Below are 14,667 nucleotides of genomic sequence, written 5' to 3' on the forward strand. Positions count from 1 at the left end.
TAAGAAAAATATCAACTGCAGTTACACCAAATTCAATGAAACTGCTCAACCTTACGGTTTATATAATTATACTCATTTTTCCTTTTAGGAAATCACAAGGTTCACAACATGATTTTCTGGCAACAGGCTCACTATAATTTATAGTTATATACAACATCAAAAACCAGCAGTACATTGCAAGACCATATAGGTATAATAAATGAGTATTCTTAACAAAAAGACTAAATGAAGGTCCAAAGAACTTCTGATAGGCTGATCCTACTGTTCACTGATTCAGATGCTCTGACTCTTATTTCCAACCGGGACATGCTCACCATTCCCTAGGCAGCCCAGCCTCTCTTACTCCAGGGGCTCACCATACTGGTTCTGACCTTAGTATAGACAACAAACTGGCTTAGAGCTGCTGCAGTTCAATTTCAGAGCCTTAGCCTCCACAGGAGCAGGGACCAGGAGTGGGCATCACCCCCCCTCAGCTTAGCATAACTTTTAAAACAGATCCACAAACCACAGACTGATAAAAATGCAGGATAACAACAGAATATAAATGAAAGAGGAAGGAAAATTTAAAAGGTAATATTTTAAGGACTGTAATAATTGGTAGAATCATTAATTGGTCCAACCATTCTAGAAAACAATTTGACACTAGGCTAAACCTTTTGACCTGCAGATCCCACCCCAAGAAGTCAAAAAATAAAATTAAAAATCTCACACACCCCAAAATATTTATAACCATACTTCTGGTAAACAAAATTAAGAGAATGGCTAAACAAACTGACATGGACATAACCAAATATTACTGTGCATTATGAAAAGATGAAAATGAAGGATGACACGAGCTTGGAAAGTAATACAAACTTGTAAAAAGTTAAATGAGCAGCACCAGGAAAACAGTATGCGAATAAGACAATGTAAAAGTAAAGAGTAATTAACCCTCCACCCCCTCCAATAAATGTCATATTATTCTAATGACCAAGCTTGACACCCAAGCTATATAAGATTGTAGCTTCCTCCCTACATGGCTGAGGTGGGGGACTGCATATATGGAAAACACCATGGCTTGATTGATGGGTTCATTAACTGCTTTTTTATTTTTCTTAATCCTAAATTAAAGAGGGTTGGAGATTGACAAGTACTGAGAAACAAAGAAAATATAAAAAAAGAAGATCAAAATGGTAGAAACAGGCCACATTAAGGATCATATCGTTCAAAATGAAAAGAATAGCAGACCAAACCTCTCTTCCACAGATACGGAGAGAGAATAAATTCTTATACAAATAAGTTACGGAAGCAATTACAAATGAAAAAACATGCCATTTTGCTTACATGGGGGAAAAAAGCTTTTGCAAAAATAAAATGACTGTAACTAGAATAAGCCAAGTAGTTGACTGGGAAACAATTTCTATCAAATACTAACCATGAGTTTGATATCAAAGTTATCAAAAATAATCATTCCCCAATAAAGTGGTCAAAGGATAAAAGTCCTCAAAAGAACTGCTATATACATAAAAACATGAGAAAGAACATTCCAATTTACTAATTCTAAGAGAAATATAAATCTAATCAATCACTCAGCAAATTGGCAAAGATCATGCTTGTTGTGGAAAGAGGCACTTGATTACACAAGCATTCTGAAAAGCAATTTGGAAATGGAAAATGGAAAACTCCATGCCATTTGGAATCAAGAGATCCCATTTCTAGCCATAGAACCCCCAATGAGGTCAATGACAAAAAGAAAGTCTCTGCATACATTAAATTATTTGTAGCAGGTATTTTTATGAGGTAGCAAAAAACTAGAAACAAGGTAGATACCCATTTTAACTTCTTAGGAAAGACTAAAAAAGTTGTGTTACATGAATATAATAGAATATTCCTGTGCAGTTTAAAAAAAAGAAAACCAGGAAGATGGTAAATACAAAGAAAGATGCAAAGGCTGAAATGAATTGATGCAAAGTGAATGAAGGAGAGCCAGAAAAACAATGTATACAACTAAAACAATGTAAATAAAAAGAACCACAAAAAAAAAAATAGAAACTGAATATTGTAAAATTATGAAGACCAAGTTTGGCCCCATAGAAGAGAGAGGAAAACCCTTTCCCCACTTTCCTTCTTCCTCTTTGGCATAGGTAGGTAGCTGCTGGTGCGAAACAGTGATTTTTTTCAAAAAAAAAAAAAAAAAGATTCTTTTCAATTTGGTGAATAGCTTTATTGAATTCTTTCCTCTTCACTTAAAAAAATATATCTGTTATGAGATGGTTTCCTGGAAACAGAAAGGGGGAAGGTATAAGGGAAAATGTAGCTGATATAAAAAGATTGATAATCATCTTTTTTTTAAAAGAAGAGAAAAAGTTGGGTTTTTTGTGTCCTCCAAACATAACTTGCTTCTACATTTTCCTGAAATCAAGTGGACTTAAGACTCAGTTTCCACAACTATCTTTTACAGACGCACACAGCTGAAAAGCAACAGTTGGTTCTAAAAACAAAACAAGTTAAGTATCATAGATTATAGGTAGCATCAAACAAATCATAAAGAAGGCCAAGTCTTTGTCCATCTCTTGGATAAAGTTAACAGTAGGTAGCCCAAATAACTAGCATACAGTGGTACCTTGATACATGAGCACCTTAAGTCATGAGCAATTTGAAATACGATTGGGATTTTTTGCTTTGAGTTCTGAGTGGCTATTTGAATCAGGAACTTTGGCCCATAGGAGCCCAAGGTGAATGAGGTAATCAGTACAAATAAGATTAAGGATATGTTGAGAATTTGGGAAAAATTCAACAGTTTATTGAAAAGCCAACAAACAGAAAAAGTTGTGACAAGTCATGCATTGGAGCTGTGTGACAACACTTGTTTCACACATTACTGAAACGTTCTGAAAGGGAGGAAGAAACAAACTTCCATGGAAAGGTTTTTTGTTGAAATGGCCTCTAAGTGAAATTGAGGAAAGTGTGGCAAAAGAGCCAAAATTCAATGAAGAAAATGATGATAATTAAGTAAAGTTAAAAAATAACAATTAAGTTTAGCAATAAAGTTACATATCATAAGTAATGTGTAAGTTTAAATTTTTTTTTTTAAACCCTTGACTTCGGTGTATTGTCTCATAGGTGGAAGAGTGGTAAGGGTAGGCAATGGGGGTGGTCAAGTGACTTGCCCAGGGTCACACAGCTGGGAAGTGGCTGAGGCTGGATTTGAACCTAGGACCTCCTGTCTCTAGGCCTGACTCTCAATCCACTGAGCCACCCAGCTGCCCCTGTAAGGTTAATTTTGCATTTAAATGTAGCACTACGTGTATAGAAAGTAAGTTATTTTAAGCGATAGCACATGAAATGAAAACCTCTGCCAGCATCTTTGCCTGACAAAGGTAAATAATATTTCATAAGCAAGTTTATTTCTTTACATTCTTTCTTATTATCTACAACTATGCTTATTTGTTATTTATAAAGTACATTTTCATATTTAAAAGCATATAAAACAAAAAATCCGTGTTTTTTTTGGGGGTCAGAAGAGATTTAAATGGGGAAATTCATTTAAATGGTGAAATTCAATTTGACAAACGAGCAAACTGAGTTATGAGCTTGGCCATGGAATGAATTAAACTCGTGTGTTGAGGTACCACTGTACTTGCCTAAAAGTGAATAAGCAGCTCATTCCTTTTTAATTTGGTTCATTACACATCAAAGTAGCTTGCCAGGTAACAAACAAGATTCCCTTACTATCCATGATCCAAATGGATTGCAAAATGGGATGAGCTTTAATAGAATCAGTGAAAACAGATTTTGCAAAACAGAACAAGGTTTGGTACATTCTACTGACATTACACAAATCCGTCTTGTGCTAAAAACTGGGTCCAAAGTGAAAAGAAATCAAAGGCAGGAACACCAAGTATAGCCAATAAGCAATATAAGTCAAACAAATAAAGTACTGTATTTGTCGAACTCTTCTTAACAAAATAAAAGGCTTCTGAAATAAGCTCATAGTAAAGTAACTTAAGTCTGCATAACTTCTTGAAGGACAAGTGCCACTGTCACTTCTAAAAAAATCCTCGATTTCTGGCTCTGCAAATCAAGGAACAGAGTGACAACAGAAAGTTAGGTAGAAAATATCCTGAGAAGATGCCATGAAAATATTGCTTCCCTATATGGAAATGTTAAAGAACATACAGATTTTGTGCAAATTAGAAACTGAAAATATTTTGCCTCTAAAATGTAATCACTGGGAATGTAGACTCTAAACGATCACCCTAACGCAAATATTAATAATATGGAAATAGGTCTTGATAAGTGACACATGTAAAACCCAGTGGAATTGCCAGTTGCCTATGGGGAGGGGCGTTTGGGGGGAGGAGGAAAGGGAAAGAACATGAATCATGGAATCATGGAAAAATATTCTAAATCAATTTAATCAAATAAAATTTTTCAATAAATAAATAAACGTGATCGCTTGCTTTCAGTATTAACTAGATTTTTCTAAGCTGATTTTGTTTACCAGGAAAACAAAGAACCTGCAGAAAATAAAAACGTTTACTCTCCATCATTCCAGCAGCATACTATTACTATCTAAATTTCCATTCATTCTCATAGATTTAAAGAATTTCAGAGTTGGAAAAGTAAATTTTAGCAACTCCCCAGTCAAACCTAAAGGAAGAAGCAAGAATGTAGCTCTTTGGAGGTAGCTAGATGGCCCAGTAGATTGAGAGTCAGGATCAGAGATGGGAGGTCCCGAGTTCAAATTTGGCCTCAGTTACTTCCTAGCTGTGTGACCCTGGGCAAGTCACTTGACCCCTTTTGCCTAGCCCAATGATGGGCAACCTTTTGAGCTTGATATGTCAAAATTCGCCAAAAAACCAAGCATAACTCAGGTGATGTGTCACTTCGAGAAAAAAAAACCATAATTTCACGATATTTATAGTTTAAATAAAAAAAAGTATAATTGTAATATATAACTGTATTTAATAAACCAAAATAGGTAAATTAATATAGGTAGGATTGTCATCTATAGAGCACAGAGCGTCTACACCACACTACAGCAGCAAATGTTTCATCCTCAGCATGTGGCCCCATGCTTCTCTGTATGCAGCCACGTGTGTCAGTGCTGGCACATATGTCATAGGTTTGCCATCACCGGCCTAGCCCTTACCACTCCTCTGCCTTAGAACCAATACACACTATTGATTCTAAGATAGAAGGTAAGGGTTTAAATAAATTAAAAAAAAAAAAATTATGACCATGAAGTACACTGCATGTATTTGAAGCCACTATCTCCCTCCAAAGGCAAGACTTTTAAGACAGATCTAAGTCAGGTCAAATGCAAGGTCTCAATTTACCTATATAATTTCTACCTATTGCTCCTAGCCTTGCTCTCTGGGGCCCAAACAGAACAAAAGTAATGACTTCTGTTCACATGACAGCCTTTCAAATACTTGCAATGCAGTTATCGCACCCCAAGAGTTTTTCTCTTTTCCAGGTTAGGTCTCCCTAGAGTTCTCATGTCATAAACTTAAGACTGTCTGGTTCCTCTCTATAAGTTTATCAGCATTGTTTCTAAAATGTAGCACATCAAATTGAACACAAAACTCTAGCTCTAGTCTTGGGCCTTCTATCTCTCAAGACAGCAGTTTTCACAGCTGCCCAATAATACTAGCCTCACACTGACCTTGTGACAGTCGCAACCACTAACCCTAAGTCTTCGATTTTTTTTTTTTCAAACTGCTATCCTATGGCTATGATTCCCCTATCTTCTATTTGAAAAAGGGATTTTTTTAATCTAAATCCCAAATTCAAGGAATGAAAACCAGTCTGCTTCAAGACTCATCAAGCTTCTAATGAACTCTGGGGGCCAACGGAAGCATATTTTTTTCCCATATCATTCCACTGTTCTGTAACATGGCTAATGTGGAACTATGTTTTGCACATAGAATAAGTATCATATTTTACCTTCTCAAGGGGTAGGGAAAGGATGATAGAAGAGAAACAACTGAAAACAAAAAATTTTTTAAATTTGAAGATAGTCCACCCCGCCCCCAAAAAATGTTTTAGCAGTTTTAATCTATTTCTAATCTTTACTTTCTGTAAAGAAAAAAAAAACTTTCCTTCTAACTCAATCAATTTTAAGACAAGAGAAGTAAGGACTAAGCAATTAGGGTTAAGTGACTTGCCCAGGGTCATGAGCTAGAAAGCATTTGAAATGTGTAATTAGGATTTGTTCCCCAGGACTCTAAATCCCAGCTTCCCGTGTTCCCTTTCACGTTAGTGCTAACATGGGAAGGATATAACTTTTGCGTAGCTCTGCCCTGATCACAGTTTGTGGAGGTGAGGTGAGGTAAGAGGCAGGAGAGTTTTACTCAGGTTTTACTTCTATTTCTTTTTTCTTCTACTTCAAGTGATTATTAATAAATGTTATAAAAGTAATACTTGAAGTTATTAGATATTAATTTAAATCTTACGGAAGTCAAATTTGAATCCATGCTCAAATAGTGCTCAAATCATTGGGCTGCCACTGCCTTCACTTTCTAAACTTTCTCACCCACACCTTTAAACCAAGACATTCTTTTGAGCAGCCCACTTTACTCACTTGAAAAAAAAAACTGGAGGCAATTTATGACAGTGTAATCAAAAAGAGGACTCAAAACATGAAATTGATGGCAATGGGAGTTAAGTGACTTGCCCAGAGTCACCCAGCTAGGAAATATCTGAGGCCAAATTTGAACCCAGAACCTCCCTAAGCCTGACTCTCTACTGGGCCACCTAGCTACCCACTAACACTTATTTTTTGTAAGAAACTAAATATAACCATGAATGATGTAAAACGCAGTGGAATTGCTCATTGGCTACGGGAAGGGGGTGGGAAAGAACATGAATCATGTAACCACGGAGAAATATCCTTAATTAACTAATTTTTTCCAGATTAAAAAAAATATATACGTATATATAACCATGAATGATACAGAAACATTTCTTGTCATCTTTTCCTTTCCACTTTCTCAGGAATCTCCAGGAAACTAGAAATTTCTCTGCTCAAGAGTGATCTCTGACAGTTCTGTCAACTCAGCAGTCAACTCTTTTCAAGTCACAGCCTGTTTGCCCTTGCATGACCATCTTTTCTTGGTCTCCTTTGCAGGATCTTCAAACCTAGCCCCTACCTGCACCCACCCCTCTCCCCAGGCTCTCTTCTGCATCTGTGCCATTTCAGTTGGTGATCTCATCAGATCCCGTGGATTCAACACTCATCTAGAGACAGGTGATTCTCCCATCACTTTGTCCAACTGCCAAATTCTGTTGATTCTTTTCTAACATACAATCCTTCTCTTCTGACATGCCACCACCTGGGTAAGGCCTCTACCTTACATCTGAGTGGCATAACAGCCTGCTGGTGGGGTCTCCCTCACTCAACTATCTTCCACTCAACTGTCAAACTGGTCTTCCTACAATCTTAGGTCACCTCCCTTTTCAATCAACTCCAATGGCTCCTCATGGCCTCCAGGATCCAATGTAAAATCTTGGTGGGCTTATAAAGTCCTTCATAATCTGGCTCCTTTCTTTTCCCGTCTTATTATACCTTATTCCCCAACCCATAGGCCACATGTGATCCAGTGACCCATCCTGGCTCTTTCTTCTACCGGACATTCCGTCTCTTGATATTAAGTGTTTTCACTGGCTGACCTCCAATCTGTGGAATTCTCTCCCTCATCTCAGCCTCTTACGCTTTCTTGGCTTCATCCAAGTGCCAAGAAAATTTTTCCAGTTCTTTCTCATCTTAGTGTCTTCTCTCTGAGACTAACTCTGGTTTATCCCCTATATATGGTTTGTGCATCATTCTTGGCATGTTATTTCTCCCCAGTAGACTGTGAGCTCCTTCTGGGCAGGGGCTGTTTTTTGGATTTTATTCAGATTATTTTTTTTTTGCTTAGCATAGTACCTAGCACACAGGAAGAGCTTAATTTATTAAATTATTATTTAATTTATTATATGAGGTTTTTCTGAATTCCCTCAAATTGCTAGTGCCTTCCCCACTAACCCAAAATTTCTTTGTACAACTTTCCTTATTTACTTCTCTGCATACATATTTCTCCCAAATAAATTGTGAAGCTCCTCAAGGATAGGGGGCTGATTCTAAGGGCAATTTGTAGTCATGCCCAAAGGACTTTAAAACAATTAATAGCCTTTGATCCAGCAACACCACTACTAGGGTTTGTACCCCAAAAAGGTAATAAGAAACATTTATACAAAAATATTCTTAACCATGCTCTGTGGTGGCAAAAAATTGGAAAATGAGAGGATGTCCCTTGATTAGGGAATGGCTACACAAATCATGGTACATGATGGTGATGGAATACTATTGTGCTATAAGGAATGATGAACTGCTTGATTTCCATAAGAACTGGAAAGACCTGGAAAGACCTCTATGAACTGATGTGGAGTAAAAAAAAGCAGAACCAGGAAAACATTGTACATAATAACTGAAACACTGTGGGACGATCAAAAGCTTTGCTACTAAAAGCAATGCAATGATCCAGAACAACATTGAGGGACTTATGAAAAAGAATACTACCCACACCCAGAGAACCAAATGTGGGAGCAGAAATCCAGAAGAAAACATGTGATTTATCAATTGTTTATGTGGGTATATGATTTGGGGTTTTGGTTTTAAAAGATTACTCTTTTACAAAAATGAATATGAAAATGGGTCTGAATGATAATATACATATATATACAACCCAGTGGAATTTCCAGTGAACTCCAGGGAAGGGAGAGGGATGCAGGGAGGCAGAAAACATAAATCATGTAACCGTGGGAAAAAAGCATAAAAAAAATGTTTTTAATTTTAAAAAGCATAGGAGGCTGTTTGGGGTTTGTGGCTAGAGGATTTGAAGTTGTTTTTTTTGTTTCTTTGTTTCTATGTTTCTTTTTCTGTATTCCCAATGCCTAGGAAGTGTGTCAGTTTTTAATTTATTGCTCAGAATTTTATAAATTAAAATTTCAAGGAAGTCATAGAAAAGCCATTGAAATCTTTATTATTAGTGATTCTTTTCACTTAAGCCTAAACATTATGGAGATAAGTAAATAATACCCAGAAAAACATTCAGCCTACTAACTCCATCCATCTACTTGAAATGTTAACATCCTAGACATCACAGACACAAAGTAGACAAAATATTAAATTCAAATAAAACTGATGATGTCCACATACTGCCCTAGAAAACCACAAATTAACATTATCTATATTGTATTGTATTTTGATTTTGATTTAGGAGTTTTGTAGGCCTAAGTCTGACAACTGTGCACTAGGACCTTACAAAATCTCCGACTTTTACTTTACAGAATCAAAACTGACACCATAGATTTGTATATTATATACTATACATGGATTTTTTAAAAGAACGTGAAGCTCTAATGTCTACATGTGGTTCAGTCCTTCCCAACCCCTGGGATAAAGAATAACAAGTTTCTACATTATTTGATATCTTAATTCCCATAAAATACATCCTCAGTTTTGAAACCAAAGCTTAAACAGTATACACATTTATGAATGAGGTATTCATATGTTAAATTAAAAGAGTCATTGATGGCCATGCTAAAAGTATTTTAACTGTAGCAAATGACATTAAGAATATTAGAGGGAGCAGCTAGGTGGCTCAATGGATTGAGGTCCAGACCTAGAGACAGAGGTGGTCCCAAGTTACTTATCCCTTACCACTTAACTAATACACAGTACTGATTCTAAGAAGAAGGTAAAAGTTTATTTAAAAAAAAAAAAAGAATTATTCTCACTTAAGAACAATTTCTGAAGGGTAGACAACATGTAAGGAAGAAAATGCACCTAATTATTCAGAAAACTAAAAAGTCCAAGACACTCTAAGACTGTGACCACACTGACTGCAGCAGGCCCTTAAACAAGCTAGTTACTTCAAAAATTTTTGTCCATTACCTAACAATTACCTCAGTTTCCATTGCTCTCTTTAAATTAATTTCCCGCTACTTACTTGAACTCAAATCCTCAAATTTGAAGGGATATGAAGTGATGGGTAAAGGAAAATAAGAAATTATGAAGATAGGCCCTGGAGTGAGTTAGAAACAGCCATTCAGTGAAAGAAAAACTGGGGCTAACACCAAGGATTCATCTTGACACACCAAAGCACCTGGGCCTGTGAAATTCCCCAAGTGTTTGATTCAATAATCATTTTTTAAATTTATTTATTATTAACCTAATTCTGCTGAGGAGGAAGGAATACTGTCCTATTTCAGGAAAGCACCACCCATTCTTCACACCCTCTACTCCAGCCCCCTCCCTCTCTGGAGGCCTCCACCAGCAGACCACACTCCAATTCTGGAACCAAGAGCGGAAGATTGAATCGGCTGCCATTGTTCCCGGATAGGGTTTTTTCCGTCTATTCCCCCAAAGGCCCCACATAACATCCCAGGAACTTTCTGGACTGAGGACTTTAGCCACCACTCCCTAGCGTTAAGGCCTCCATTTGAATTTTATTCATTCACTGATTCTCTAAGTCAGGCACTTAAGCTAGCTGTCAGGATGCGAAGACAAAAATGAAAGCAAAGACTACAGAGATGCTCCTTCTGACCTCTGAGATCAAAGCCTTCAAGCTCTTCCTAACCTGTCCCCTTCCTCTCTTCTCCAAGTCTTCTTTTAGACCTCACCCCAGCTCTTGCACACTCTGCTGTCAGTCCACTCTGGCTCCCCTGTTGCCCCTCACATTCCATGGCCTCCTTGTCTCCTCACCTGGGCTTCTTAGATGCTTCCTGCAAGGCTCAGCTAAAACTCACTCACACTCCACACACATCCCATCTCCTCCTTTTCTATCCCCTCCCCTCGTCCTTTGGGCGACCCCATACTACCCTGGGTATACCCTTTTGTGTACTAATACCTCCCCTCTAGAAGTGTAAGGCTTCAAGCAAAGACATTCAATTCTTCTTCTCTCCAGTGCTTAGAAAGATGCCAGTGGAAGGAAAGGCTTAAGCAGGATCTGAGGACTGATCTCAAAGTCCATACTTTGGGTGGAGAGGATGTTCACCCAATGGGATGAGAAACTTCCTTGGAGTCAGTAGCATCAGAGTTGAGTTTTGAGAAAGCTCAAGAGGGGGAAGCTGGGTAGCTCAGTGGATTAAGAGCTAGGCCTGTCTAGGACTGGAGGTCCTAGGTTCACATCTGGCCTCAGACATTTCCTAGATGTGTAAACCTGGGCAAGTCACTTAACCCCTACTGCCTAGCCCTTATCACTCTTCTGCCTTGGAACCAATACCCAGTATTGATTCTAAGACAGAAGGTAAGAGTTTAAAAAAAAAACAAACTTAATATTTAAAAACAAGGAGCATCATACCCTTTGATCCAGCAATACCACTACTAGGTTTGTACCCTAAAGAGATAATAATGAAAAATGTTTGTACAAAAAATATTCATAGTCATGCTCTGTGGTGGCAAAAAAATTGGAATATGACAGGGTGTCCCTCAACTGGGGAATGACTGAACAAATTGGGGTATATGATGGTGATGGAATGCTACCACGCTAGGAATGAAGACCAGGAGGATTTCTATATGAACTGGAAGAAAGTGCAGGAACTGTCACAGAGTGAAATGAGCAGAACCAGGAGACCATTGTGTACAGAAAGTAAAACACTGTGGAACAATCCAATGTAATGGACTCTGCTACTACAAGACAATCCCAAAGGACTTATGAGAAAGCATGCTACCCACATTGAGAGAAGGAACTGTGAGAGTAGAAACACAGAAGAAAAACAAATGACTTCTTTGTTTATAAGGATATATGATTTGGGGTTTAGTTTTTAAAGATTGCTCTAAAGAAAAAATAATTAATATGAAAATAGATATAAGTGATAACATTTTTTTTACCCAGTGGAAATGCTTATTGGATCCGGGAGGAGAGAAGGGAGAAAAATGAAATATGTAAACACAGAAAAGTATTTTAAAAACACAACAAAAAACAGGGAGCAGCTAGGTGGTTCAATGGATTCAGAGCCAGACCCAGAGAAAAGAGGTCCTGGGTTCAAATTTGGCCGTAGAAATTTCCTAGCTGGGTGACTTTGGGCAAGTCACTTACCCCCTCCCCCCCATTGCCTAGCCCTTACAGCTCTTCTGTCTTAGAATCAAATACTTAGTATTGATTGACTCTGAGATGGAAAGTGGTAAGGGCTAAACAAAATTCCAAAAAATAATTACTACAAACCCATTCCATTTAAAGCAAATAAATGAATTGTCTCTCTTAGGGAATAACAAAGTTCTCTATAGTAGTATTCCTAAGTTTCATAAAAGAGGTGTTTTCATGAAGGAGTTAAATTCTCTAAATTTTATGGCAAGCAAGTCTATTTGGGGGGTTCATTTAATAATTCAGACAATTTTTCTGGCCCATCCTTTGATTTTTTACATTCATGTTTGCCTTTGACCAAGCATGGACTCTGCAAGCAAACAAGATGGCAGATTCCTGTCTCACAGACTCCACAGACAGTTATCCTTTTAACTAAATCCCCTACCAAAGATCCTTTTTTAACATTCCCTATGACCCAGAGAATTAGAGAGTTCCAGTTTCTTCTTAGCTAATTTGTCGGCAGCAGCAGCTGAATAGTCTTGAAATGGCAGAGGCTTCTCCTGAGAGGAGGGAGGCCCAGAACATGGTCTTAGGCTTGGCTAAATCAAAGGACTAGCTTCGCAGGCCACTTTCTGCTAAGAATGTGGTGGCTGCACTTAGTCTCCAAATCGCCTCAAGGAGAGGGGAGGCCATACACACAACCTCCCAGAGAGGAGAACCAAGGAACTTTTTAAAAGCAGGCTATCTTAAATAGGAGAGAAGGAGCAAAGTGTACCAAAGCACAACAAGGGGAAAACCTACCTCCTAGAACACATCTCTGTAGAATCCAGCAGTATCTATAAGCACTACTATATGCCAGGCACAGTGGTAGTAGCTGGGGATGCAAATACAAAGAAACAATTCCTACTCTCCACAACAAAGTAGGCTATTATGTTCCTTCTCGACCTAACTGTTTCATTTGCTGCAGAGTCCACTCTGTTACTTAGAGCTTCTGCTATTTCTGGAGCCTCCAGGCACTCTCCAGTCAATCAATAGCTGGCTATGAACTCTGATCCTCTTCCTCATCTCCTTATATTGTTCGCATTGATCAATCAAAAAAGGGAAGCCAACGAAACTTGACTTATATATGGCTGGGACAAGAATCTGAGGGCAACTCCAAGCGATAACATAGTGGAAATTCCTTCATTTGACAAGTGAGAAACTGAAAGCCCTAGCAAGGTTGGCTTGCCTAAGCTCTGGCTAGTTACTGAGACTAGATGGTGGACAGTATTAAACTTCCTGCTAAAGGAGAAGAGAAGATTTGCATAGAGCTCTAGGTCCATGGGCCACCCTGTATAAATGCCTCTAAAAGGAAGGGAGAACATGGAGAGAAAGAAGTCTAGGATTTTACATGGTTGTTAATAAACCCTTCCCTAGAGAAAAGCTCAGGTCATTTCCACCTATATGGATTCAAATTATGAATTGACCCAGTCATTGGTCAAATCTTAACTATGGAAATGGCTGGCATGGCTTCTTGCTACTCCAAACAGACAAATTTAATAAGCAACAGGGGTTAAATGTAAAGAAGCCAAAGGTCAAAGACCAAGCAATTTACTAAGATCTACCTATTTACAACTCTCTAGATAAGTTTTTATGGCAATCTAGAGCTCTACTTCTGGCTTCGGTGCACCGTGTTCTCTCACAACGCAGGCCTTAGCTATGACAGCTAGGATGACACATTGTGTGCCTGGAGACCTGGAAGCTTTCTCTAAGTAGGTGCCAGTACAGGCAGAGGGATTTCAAGGCTTGTAGGGCAAAAAGGAACTGACTTAACTGGCAGAATTTCCTTCTAGAGATTTTACTACAGGGAAATGGCCTGAGTTAGTTATACTATCTTTGCAAACTTCTTTGGCTCAATCGTTAAACATTTAATATATCAAGAATGTCTAAATGGGTAAGACTTCAATTAGAAAAACCAAAGGTTTTCAAGCAGAAGAAAAACATTTCAGTATCCACGTTCATTTAGATGCAGCCATGTCAACTTTTAAATCTGCCCTTGCCCCAGCGAAATAAGCCAGCAGAAAAGACTCGGCCTTCGTTAGCCAGTCTCCAGTCCATCCGTTCGCGGACAGCGATCAGTCATGGAGCCCTTTGGAGATCTGCTCCGCCCCGCCCAAAGTCCCCGCCGAGGTCTCCTCGACAGGCCAGGAGGCCGACTGACAGCGTGCTCTGGGACGGATCCAGCTGGAGGAATCTGAGGCCCAGAAGCCGGCACTACCTGGGGGCGCCCAGGCTGGGGGCAGCGGGGCTTTCCTTTAAAAAGATCGGGAGGGGGAAACCTCCCTACACCTAGCGACTGCTAACGCGGGTGTGTCCCCCCCCCCCTCACGCCCGCCCCTCGGTCCTCCCGCAAGCGTACCTGGCTCGGCAGCCTCGGTCAGCGGCAGCAACTGTGGCGGGCCCAACACGGAGGAGGCTGCGGCAGCCGGAGTCTGGCCTGGGGCCGGGCTCGGGACGGCGGTCACCACGGCCGGCGGCAGCAGCGCGGAAGGAGGAGGCGGTGGTGGTGGCTTCTTGGTCCAGGGGTTCTCCTTGGGCGGCGGCGCCCGTGGTCGCTCTCTCGCAGCGGCCCCGT

The 14,667-nt window shown here is 39.2% G+C and overlaps 1 protein-coding gene across 1 annotated transcript in view; it reads right to left on the reverse strand.

The window, feature by feature from the left end:
• Positions 1-14,661, reverse strand: part of LARP1B (La ribonucleoprotein 1B) — a 76,854-nt gene extending 62,193 nt beyond the window's left edge. The window contains exon 1 of the mRNA XM_044681318.1: positions 14,452-14,661. The gene's annotated coding sequence lies outside the window, so the exon portion shown is untranslated. The remainder of the gene's footprint in view (positions 1-14,451) is intronic.
• Between the last annotated feature and the right edge of the window lie 6 nt (positions 14,662-14,667).

Source organism: Gracilinanus agilis, chromosome 6 (assembly GCF_016433145.1).
Source record: "Gracilinanus agilis isolate LMUSP501 chromosome 6, AgileGrace, whole genome shotgun sequence".
Taxonomy (NCBI): domain Eukaryota; kingdom Metazoa; phylum Chordata; class Mammalia; order Didelphimorphia; family Didelphidae; genus Gracilinanus; species Gracilinanus agilis.